Source organism: Salvelinus alpinus, chromosome 11 (assembly GCF_045679555.1).
Source record: "Salvelinus alpinus chromosome 11, SLU_Salpinus.1, whole genome shotgun sequence".
Classification (NCBI taxonomy): Eukaryota; Metazoa; Chordata; class Actinopteri; order Salmoniformes; family Salmonidae; genus Salvelinus; species Salvelinus alpinus.
In genome coordinates this window covers 20,199,679-20,210,327 of record NC_092096.1, presented here as the reverse complement: position 1 = coordinate 20,210,327, position 10,649 = coordinate 20,199,679, and the positions used below count along the sequence as shown (strand labels likewise).

At 42.3% G+C, this 10,649-nt stretch overlaps 1 long non-coding RNA gene and 1 pseudogene across 1 annotated transcript; one reads left to right on the top strand and one right to left on the bottom strand.

The window, feature by feature from the left end:
- Positions 1-1,208: 1,208 nt before the first annotated feature.
- LOC139533403 (uncharacterized) lies at positions 1,209-3,032 on the bottom strand. The gene is made up of 3 exons (XR_011666733.1): positions 2,958-3,032; positions 2,736-2,794; positions 1,209-2,546 (listed from the first exon to the last, which is right to left on the bottom strand). It is a non-coding gene; the product is annotated as an uncharacterized lncRNA (long non-coding RNA).
- Positions 3,033-3,186: 154 nt separating this feature from the next.
- Positions 3,187-5,098, top strand: LOC139533272 (GTPase IMAP family member 7-like; annotated as a pseudogene).
- The last annotated feature ends 5,551 nt before the right edge of the window (positions 5,099-10,649 follow it).

Sequence of the window (10,649 nt, the reverse complement as noted above, 5' to 3'; positions counted from 1 at the left end):
ATAATAAGTGATGTATTAGGAAACAATTTAAGATTAGACTAGTTCTCAAGAGTCACAGGAATATTAAGAGCAATGGCCAGAGTGGTTCTGTGTTTTATTCAAAGTCACTTTCACTTTGAGTCATATTGTGATAAGTCATCTTATCCAGTGTGTAGACGTTCCCTATTCATGGTCTGAAAAATAAAGTGTAAATTAATTCAATATAAGTCTTTATTTAGGGTCAGGACTGCTATTGAGTTCTGGAATGGTGAAGATAAATCCTTTTAGAGTGAGTTATTTAAAAATGTTCATCTATTTTAGTGCATGTGTGTGTCTGTGTGAGTCAGTAGCAGTGTGTCTAGTTCACCTGTAGAGGGCATAGTGGCAATAAGACTGTCTGGCATGACGCTGTGCTTGAAGTGAGGGAAGAAGTAATCAGGTTAGAGGCTCTATAACAAATGGTCCTTATAAGAAAATAGGCCATGAATGATTCTCAGTTAGCCAAGCAGAGCAGGTTAAAGAAGGTTAAAGAAGGTTAAACAGTAGAGATGGATGAAGGAGTTGGCAAAGTCTCTGGATGCTAACAGATTATTTAAAGTTGAGGATTTCTGAAAGACAGAAAGAAAAGGAGTGTCTTGTTTAATACAGATCATTCACCTATAAGTCTACTGGTTGATATCCCTGATAAGCACATGAGGTCAGGTCACAAAGTCACAGAACCTGTTACTTCATGTAGATTATTTGTATATTCAGAACCTGTTATTTCATGTAAATCTTTTTGTTATATTTAGAATATTTTATTTTAGGAAATCTGTATTTCTATCATAAACAGACGGGGTGCGAAGGTGGAGAACCTGTTTGGGCTGTGTTTAACAGATGACTTGGGAGAGACATTGGATCTATGCGCAAGATTATCACAATCAAAACTCCTCAATGCTTCAGTCTGACATTCCATCCACAGGTGGAGAGAGGTCTATTGGGGGGACTGACCCCTTGTTCAAGGGTCAGTGGAAGAGCTAATCAGAACCCAAACCGAGCAGTAGTATAGAGTGTCAGCCAATTGCTATATTGAATGCTGTAATTCTCTGTGGTGAAAATAATGCCTCTTCGCTTCATATGCTGCTGTAATACAGTCTCATTGTTATGTCATAAATTTGCAGGGCATTGTTTTAAAAAGCCTATTAAAAAACAACTGAATAACAGTAAATAAGACTCAAAAGAGACTCAGATGCTAAATATTGTTATAAAATATTTTATCTCCTGATGTACATGCTTGATTCACATAGAAGAGATTTGTGGACAGTGCTTCCTCAGGGTTACTTTAATACATCACATTTTACATTTATATTATTAACATTTAATTTCCTTCTGAAACAAATTGAGTTCGATATTTTGTGATTAAACAGCAGGGAATAAATGTAAGTAATTAGTGAGTCTTCTTGTTTCCACCATAAACATTGGTTTAGTGATGACAGAAATTAAACATTAATTATCATAACAGAAGAATGGTGGTGTCTTATACCTAAAATAATTGATCTTTTTTAAACAACAATAAAACAAGTCACAAAATGTAAACAATATGGTTTAAAGAAAATACACCAAGCATACTTCATTCTCAATACCTGCCACATTTAAACAGACACGCTTATCGAGAGCAAGTATGGTTAAGTGTCTTGCTCAAGGGTACATTGACAGATGTTTCACCTAGTCAACTCAGGGAATCAAACCAGTAACCTTTCAGTTACTGGCCCAACGCTCTTAACCTCTGGGCTAACTGCCACTGCTGTCAGCAGCTATAAGCTATAAACAGTGAAACGGGACTCTAGAATGAATGCAGTTACTCATTTAGCTGAAAGTTTTCATGTCATATTAAAATTAAGAAATGATTACTCCCACAATTCCTCTCACAATCACTAACCCTAACCCTAACCCTAACCCTAACCCTAACCTTAACGGACTGCATAGAGAGGGCTTTCTCAAATCTGGGAACATGTTATCCTGGCCCAGGAGTTTGCGTATCTTCTCCATCAGACTCACTACTTGCTGACGGTCTGGTTCTGTGTTTTTGAACAGATGATACCTGTTCCCGCAGTGTATTAGAATATCATTCAGATGAGGTTCTGCTTTTCTGATATAGTCATCCAAGGTGATATTTGTCAGTTGCTCTCCAAAAGTGAAGAGGACAATCGTTTTCTCTCTGATTTCACCCAAGGCTTCTTCCAATTGTTCTAGTATCCCTCTCTCACCCTCTGTGAATCGGTCAATCCGAAGGACCAATAAGTACACACTAGACTCAACCCCACAGAGCTTTTTACAATCTTCATCGGATTTTTTAACACATTCATGGAAGAAGTCAGGGGTATCAATGACCCTAACTTCTGTCCCAAATAACTTCCCCTGTCCTACCTGACACTTTGTTGTAACAGCTACAGAGCTTACATATGATCCAAAACAGTTTGTTCCAATGATTGTGTTTCCACTCGCACTCTTTCCAGTGCCTGCATGTCCCAGCAACATGATGTTCAACATGTTGCTTTCATGTTTCTCTTGACCAGGATCATTTTCACCTGATTAAACAATTAGAATAGCAAACAATTATGTGAGAACTCGCAAGGAGAAATGTCTAATGTCGAGGAAATATTCTACAAACAGCTAAATAAGGCATTACCCCTATAACTGTTAAATAAAACTACATGAATGTGTAAATAAATTGACATTATAATGGTAGGTTTAATCATTTAAAAAGTTACACTTACTGTGTGACATGTTCCTCTTCTTGTTTCGCCAGAAACTGCTTGTCACAGATACAAAACGCCTGAAAAGAGAAAAGGATGGAACCTTATTCACACTGGGTATTCATTACAGTTATACATCTCACACTGAATAATATCTAACTACAGGTACTCTGACTTTTCCCATTGGTCGATTCATTAGTTATCTGTTCATTGACAAGTTCAATGTGAGGAAAGTTTCAATACTTTTTTCAATAGACTTCCACTTTTCGAACAATCATAGACTTGGCCGAAAAAAAGTACATGGGTTGGCCTTCAGCACATGGTCTGTAAAAATCTGAAAGAGTTCTACAACTTCCTTATATACTGTATTGTACAGAGATAAGGCAGGTTGAGTGGGCGGTTCTAAGACAACTTGGGGGATATAACATTGGAAAAAGCAGTTTCTCTTCATTCATTTAACTTCATCAAGACAATGGGTTTATTTTCCTCAAAGCCAGAGCCTGAAAAACCTGAGCCTGAAGTGCCTGCAGGTGAGAATTGATTGATTGTAACTTTGCAGTTCAGATCCTGTACATTTCTTTACTGGTTTTGATCATTAACAATGTATAATGTTTGCAGGTCATGACCTGAGAATTGTGTTGATTGGAAAAACTGGATCTGGTTAAAGTTCAAGTGGAAACAACATTCTGGGCAAAGAAGTGTTTACATCATTACCACTGTCTACCTCAGTGACTGATAAATGTAGGGAAGAAAAGGTTAGAGAAAACAGATGGTTAAATGTGGTGGACACACCAGGAGTGTTAGACACAGATGGTAGTAGGAAAAGACTGTATATCCAAAGAGAGATACTGAAGAGTCTTGAAGTCGCATCCCCTGGTCCTCATGCCTTCCTGATGGTGATGAGGTTGGGGACATGGAAAGACATTGATCAGAGATCTGTGGAGATCTTGGAGGAACTCTTTCCACAGGTCTACAAGCACATGATTGTGCTCTTTACTTATGGTGATGGACTTGGGAAAAAAACAATACAAGACTTTGTACGTGATGGTCATCCAGATCTTAAAGAAATCATACGTCGCTGTTCTGGCAGATACCATGTTTTCAACAATAAAAGCTGGAGCAGAGATCAAGTTGTTGAGCTGGTCAAGAAGATTGATGAATTGGTGGCAGTGGAAGGGATCTATGACCATCACCATGTAGATTAAGGATAACATTTACACCAACATGAAATTTACATGTTTTTTTCCAATAAATAAACATTGTATGTAAATATGACAACATTTATGCTGTATTTATTTTCAGTTATACTATATATATGTTGTCGATAGGTTAATCGCAAATGTCTCTGGAATGTCAAAATACATGGGAATGGTATCTTTTACCAACAAATTATTATCAACAATAAAGTAATGAATAACTAACAACTGTTGTTCTTTAAGCATCATAAGGCATGCTATATATACTTAATTATTACATATTGCGAATATAATGTGAACACATTTGTTGCTGTTTGTACTATTTGGTTGTTTATATTTAGTGTATTTTCTTTTTCACAATTATTATTTTAAATCCCATTTATGGACTTTTTTAATGTAAATTATTTGTGGTGCTAAATGTCTCTCTCTTATCTGGCGGATAAAAACTATCCACCTGGCAAAATCTGTCACATTGACAGAAATGTTGATTGATGGGCATTGTCCCTGTTAAATAAATAAATAATCTGGCCTTTCTATTTATGGTTTTTCATATTCAATAGACGGGCATACTGCACAAAGGAGAGTTGTTTTTGAGTAGTTCGCTATCAAACTTCAACTCAAAGTTGATGTAATCAAAAGTGAATGATCACTGCATTGTGATGATTTTCCATATTTAGCACTCGTGGGAAGCCATATCGTTGGCGTCCTGCAAAAAAACTTATAGACCTCTATCTTGGACCCCCAATAGAACTAATTTAAGGAAGTATTTTTGAAATATTTTCAAATCAAGTATTAATGAAAGTTCACAAGGCCTTTTGAATGTCTGTTGTGTCTGTTGACATAGATGCACCTGAAGTATTTTTTTTTTAACATAAAGTCAATTAAAATGAATAGAAAATAGACAAAGTGTCACACCCTGGCCAAAGAGAGGCTTTTATTCTCTATTTTGGTTAGGCCAGAGTGTGACTAGGGTGGGCATTCTAGTTTATTTCTATGTTTTCTGTTTCTATGTTTTGGCCGGGTATGGTTCTCAATCAGGGACAGCTGTCTATCGTTGTCTCTGATTGGGAATCATACTTAGGCAGCCTGTTTTTCCACCTTAGTTGTGGGTAGTTGTTTGTATAGCCCTAGTCAGTTTCACTGTTGTTTCTTGTTTTGTTGGTGACATTTATAACATTAAAAGAAAATGTACGCTCACACCGCTGCACCTTGGTCCGGTCATTTCCACCCTGACGCTGTTCGTGACACAAAGTCAAAAAATACAAAGCTATTTGTCATGATTTGTAGGCGAGGTCCGTGAACCAATAACAGTTGGTTGTATTTATACAACTGATATGGGTTGGAAAGTAATTGAAATTAACAAAGTATTTTTTAAATACAATTAATACGAATTCATAGAAAATAGACGAAGTAAAAACATACAAAAGTAATTGCTGTTTATTGAATAGGTGAAATCCCTATGCAGAAAGTTCACCTGTATTTTTGCTGGTTGATATACCAGATAAGTACACAAGGTTATTTCAGGGGAAATCTTTATATTTAGAACCTGTCTGTGCTTGGCACAGACGTTGGATCTATGTGCAAAGTGATCACTAACTACTCTTCAACGCTTCAGTCTGACACAGAAAGAAGGTACTGACCCTGTCACGCCTGCTCCAGCTCTCCCTCTTTTGCACTCAATGGTGCAAGACTGCCTTCATTACGCACACCTGTCACCATCGTTGTGCCCACCATCATGCTCAGCAGCGCATCATTGGACTCACCTGGACTCCATTACCGTTTCTTTGGTTAGATCGCTCTGGCTAGTGTCACTGTCACTGCTCTGCCTAGTATCACTGCTCTGCCCAGTGTCACTGCTTTTGATAGTATTACTGTCACTGCTCTGGCTAGTATCACTGCTTTTGATAGTATCACTGTCACTGCTCTGGCTAGTATCACTGCTTTTGATAGTATCACTCTCACTGCCACTGCTCTGCATGGTATCACTGTCACTGCTCTGGCTAGTATCACTGCTCTGGCTAGTATCACTGCTATTGCTAGTATCACTGTCACTGCTCTGGCTAGTATCACTGCCACTGCTCTGGCTAGTATCACTGCTCTGGCTAGTATCACTGCCACTGCTCTGGCTAGTATCACTGCCACTGCTCTGGCTAGTATCACTGCTCTGGCTAGTATCACTACTCTGGCTAGTATCACTACTCTGGCTAGTGTCACTGCTCTTGCTAGTATCACTGTCACTGCTCTGGCTAGTATCACTGCTTTTGATAGTATCACTGTCACTGCTCATGCTAGTATCACTGTCACTGCTCTGGCAAGTATCACTGCTCTGGCTAGTATCACTGCTCTTGCTAGTATCACTGCTCTGGCTAGTATCACTGCTCTGGCTAGTATCACTGCTCTGGCTAGTATCACTGCTCTTGCTAGTATCACTCACTGCTCTGGATGGTATCACTGCTCTGGCTGGTGTCACTGCTCTTGCTAGTATCACTGCTCTTGCTAGTATCACTGCTCTTTCTAGTATCACTGTCACTGCTCTTGCTAGTATCACTGTCACTGCTCTGGCTAGTATCACTGCTCTGGCTAGTATCACTGCTCATGCTAGTATCACTGTCACTGCTCTGGCTAGTGTCACTGCTCTGGCTAGTATCACTGCTCTGGCTAGTATCACTGTCACTGCTCTGGCTAGTATCACTGCTCTTGCTAGTATCACTGCTCTTGCTAGTGTCACTGCTCTTGCTAGTATCACTGTCACTGCTCTGGCTAGTATCACTGCTCTGGCTAGTATCACTGCTCTGGCTAGTATCACTGCTCTGGCTAGTATCACTGCTCTGGCTAGTATCACTGCTACTCTTCTGGCTAGTATCACTGCTCTGGCTAGTATCACTGTCACTGCCCTGGCTAGTATCACTGCGCTGGCTAGTATCACTGCCGTTGCTCTGGCTAGTATCACTGCCGCTGCTCTGGCTAGTATCACTGCCGCTGCTCTGGCTAGTATCACTGTCGTTGCTCATGTCGTTGCTCATGCTAGTATCACTGTCGCTGCTCATGCTAGTATCACTGTCGCTGCTAATGCTAGTATCACTGTCGCTGCTCATGCTAGTATCACTGTCGCTGCTCTGGCTATTATCACTGCTCTTGCTAGTATCACTGCTCATGCTAGTATTACTGTCACTGCTCATGCTAGTATAACTATCACTGCTCTTGCTAGTATCACTGTCACTGCTCTGGCTAGTATCACTGCTCTGGCTAGTATCACTGCTCATGCTAGTATCACTGTCACTGCTCTTGCTAGTATTACTGTCACTGCTCTGGCTAGGATCACTGCTCTGGCTAGTATCACTGCTCTGGCTAGTATCACTGTCACTGCTCTGGCTAGTATCACTGTCACTGCTCTTGCTAGTATCACTGCTCTGGCTAGTATCACTGCTCTTGCTAGTATCACTGCTCTTGCTAGTATCACTGCTCTTGCTAGTATCACTGTCACTGCTTTGGCTAGTATCACTGTCACTGCTTTGGCTAGTATCACTGCTCTTGCTAGTATCACTGTCACTGCTCTGGCTAGTATCACTGTCACTGCTTTGGCTAGTATCACTGTCACTGCTTTGGCTAGTATCACTGCTCTGGCTAGTATCACTGTCACTGCGCTGGCTAGTATCACTGTCACTGCTCTGGCTAGTGCCACGGCTCTGGCTAGTATCACTGCACTGGCTAGTATCACTGTAACTGCTCTGGCTAGTATCACTGCTCTGGCTAGTATCACTGTCACTGCTCTGGCTAGTATCACTGCTCTGGCTAGTATCACTGTCACTGCTCAGGCTAGTGTCACTGCTCTTGCTAGTGTCACTGCTCTGGCTAGTATCACTGCTCTGGCTAGTATCACTGCTCTGGCTAGTTACACTATCACTGCTCTGGCTAGTATCACTGCTCTGGCTAGTATCACTGTCACTGCTCTGGCTAGTATCACTGCTCTGGCTAGTATCACTGTCACTGCTCTGGCTAGTATCACTGTTCTGGCTAGTATCACTGCTCTGGCTAGTATCACTGCTCTTGCTAGTATCACTCACTGCTCTGGCTGCTATCACTGCTCTGGCTGGTGTCACTGCTCTTGCTAGTATCACTGCTCTTGCTAGTATCACTGCTCTTGCTAGTATCACTGCTCTTGCTAGTATCACTGTCACTGCTCTGGCTAGTATCACTGCTTTGGCTAGTATCACTGCTCATGCTAGTATCACTGTCACTGCTCTGGCTAGTGTCACTGCTCTGGCTAGTGTCACTGCTCTGGCTAGTATCACTGCTCTGGCTAGTATCACTGCTCTTGCTAGTATCACTGCTCTTGCTAGTGTCACTGCTCTTGCTAGTATCACTGTCACTGCTCTGGCTAGTATCACTGCTCTGGCTAGTATCACTGCTCTTGCTAGTGTCACTGCTCTTGCTAGTATCACTGTCACTGCTCTGGCTAGTATCACTGCTCTGGCTAGTATCACTGCTCTGGCTAGTATCACTGCTCTGGCTAGTATCACTGCTACTGTTCTGGCTAGTATCACTGCTCTGGCTAGTATCACTGTCACTGCCCTGGCTAGTATCACTGCTCTGGCTAGTATCACTGCTGCTGCTCTGGCTAGTATCACTGCCGCTGCTCTGGCTAGTAAAACGGTCGCTGCTCATGCTAGTATCACTGTCGCTGCTCATGCTAGTATCACTGTCGCTGCTCATGCTAGTATCACTGTCGCTGCTCATGCTAGTATCACTGTCGCTGCTCTGGCTATTATCACTGCTCTTGCTAGTATCACTGCTCATGATAGTATCACTGTCACTGCTCATGATAGTATCACTGTCACTGCTCATGCTAGTATCACTGTCACTACTCTTGCTAGTATCACTGTCACTGCTCTGGCTAGTATCACTGCTCTGGCTAGTATCACTGCTCATGCTAGTGTCACTGTCACTGCTCTTGGTAGTATTACTGTCACTCCTCTGGCTAGTATCACTGCTCTGGCTAGTATCACTGCTCTGGCTAGTATCACTGCTCTGGCTAGTATCAATGTCACTGCTCTGGCTAGTTTCACTGTTACTGCTCTGGCTAGTATCACTGCTCTTGCTAGTATCACTGCTCTTGCTAGTATCACTGCTCTTGCTAGTACCACTGCTCATGCTAGTATCACTGTCAATGCTCTTGCTAGTGTCACTGTCACTGCTCTGGCTAGTATCACTGCTCTGACTAGTTTCACTGCTCATGCTAGTATCACTGTCACTGCTCTTGCAAGTGTCACTGCTCTGGCTAGTATCACTGCTCTGGCTAGTATCACTGCTCTGGCTAGTATCACTGTCACTGCTCTGGCTAGTATCACTGCTCTTACTAGTATCACTGCTCTTGCTAGTATCACTGTCACTGCTCTGGCTAGTATCACTGTCACTGCTTTGGCTAGTATCACTGTCACTGCTTTGGCTAGTATCACTGCTCTGGCTAGTATCACTGTCACTGCTCTTGCTAGTATCACTGCTCTGGCTAGTATCACTGTCACTGCTTTGGCTAGTATAACTGTCACTGCTCTGGCTAGTATCACTGCTCTGGCTAGTATCACTGTCACTGCTCTGGCTAGTATCAATGCTCTGGGTAGTATCACTGTCACTGCTTTGGCTAGTATCACTGCTCTGGCTAGTATCACTGCTCTGGCTTGTTACACTATCACTGCTCTGGCTAGTATCACTGCTCTGGCTAGTATCACTGTCACTGCTCTGGCTAGTATCACTGCTCTGGCTAGTATCACTGTCACTGCTCTGGCTAGTATCACTGTTCTGCTAGTATCACTGCTCTGGCTAGTATCACTGCTCTTGCTAGTATCACTCACTGCTCTTGCTAGTATCACTGATCTTGCTAGTATCACTGCTCTTGCTAGTATCAATGCTCTTGCTAGTATCACTGTCACTGCTCTGGCTAGTATCACTGCTTTGGCTAGTATCACTGCTCATGCTAGTATCACTGTCACTGCTCTGGCTAGTGTCACTGCTCTGGCTAGTGTCACTGCTCTGGCTAGTATCACTGCTCTGGCTAGTATCACTGCTCTGGTTAGTATCACTGTCACTGCTCTGGCTAGTATCACTGCTCTTGCTAGTATCACTGCTCTTGCTAGTGTCACTGCTCTTGCTAGTATCACTGTCACTGCTCTGGCTAGTATCACTGCTCTGGCTAGTATCACTGCTCTGGCTAGTATCACTGCTCATGCTAGTGTCACTGTCACTGCTCTTGGTAGTATTACTGTCACTCCTCTGGCTAGTATCACTGCTCTGGCTAGTATCACTGCTCTGGCTAGTATCAATGTCACTGCTCTGGCTAGTTTCACTGTTACTGCTCTGGCTAGTATCACTGCTCTGGCTAGTATCACTGCTCTTGCTAGTATCACTGCTCTTGCTAGTATCACTGCTCATGCTAGTATCACTGTCACTGCTCTTGCTAGTGTCACTGTCACTGCTCTGGCTAGTATCACTGCTCTGGCTAGTTTCACTGCTCATGCTAGTATCACTGTCACTGCTCTTGCTAGTGTCACTGCTCTGGCTAGTATCACTGCTCTGGCTAGTATCACTGCTCTGGCTAGTATCACTGTCACTGCTCTGGCTAGTATCACTGCTCTTACTAGTATCACTGCTCTTGCTAGTATCACTGTCACTGCTCTGGCTAGTATCACTGTCACTGCTTTGGCTAGTATCACTGTCACTGCTTTGGCTAGTATCACTGCTCTGG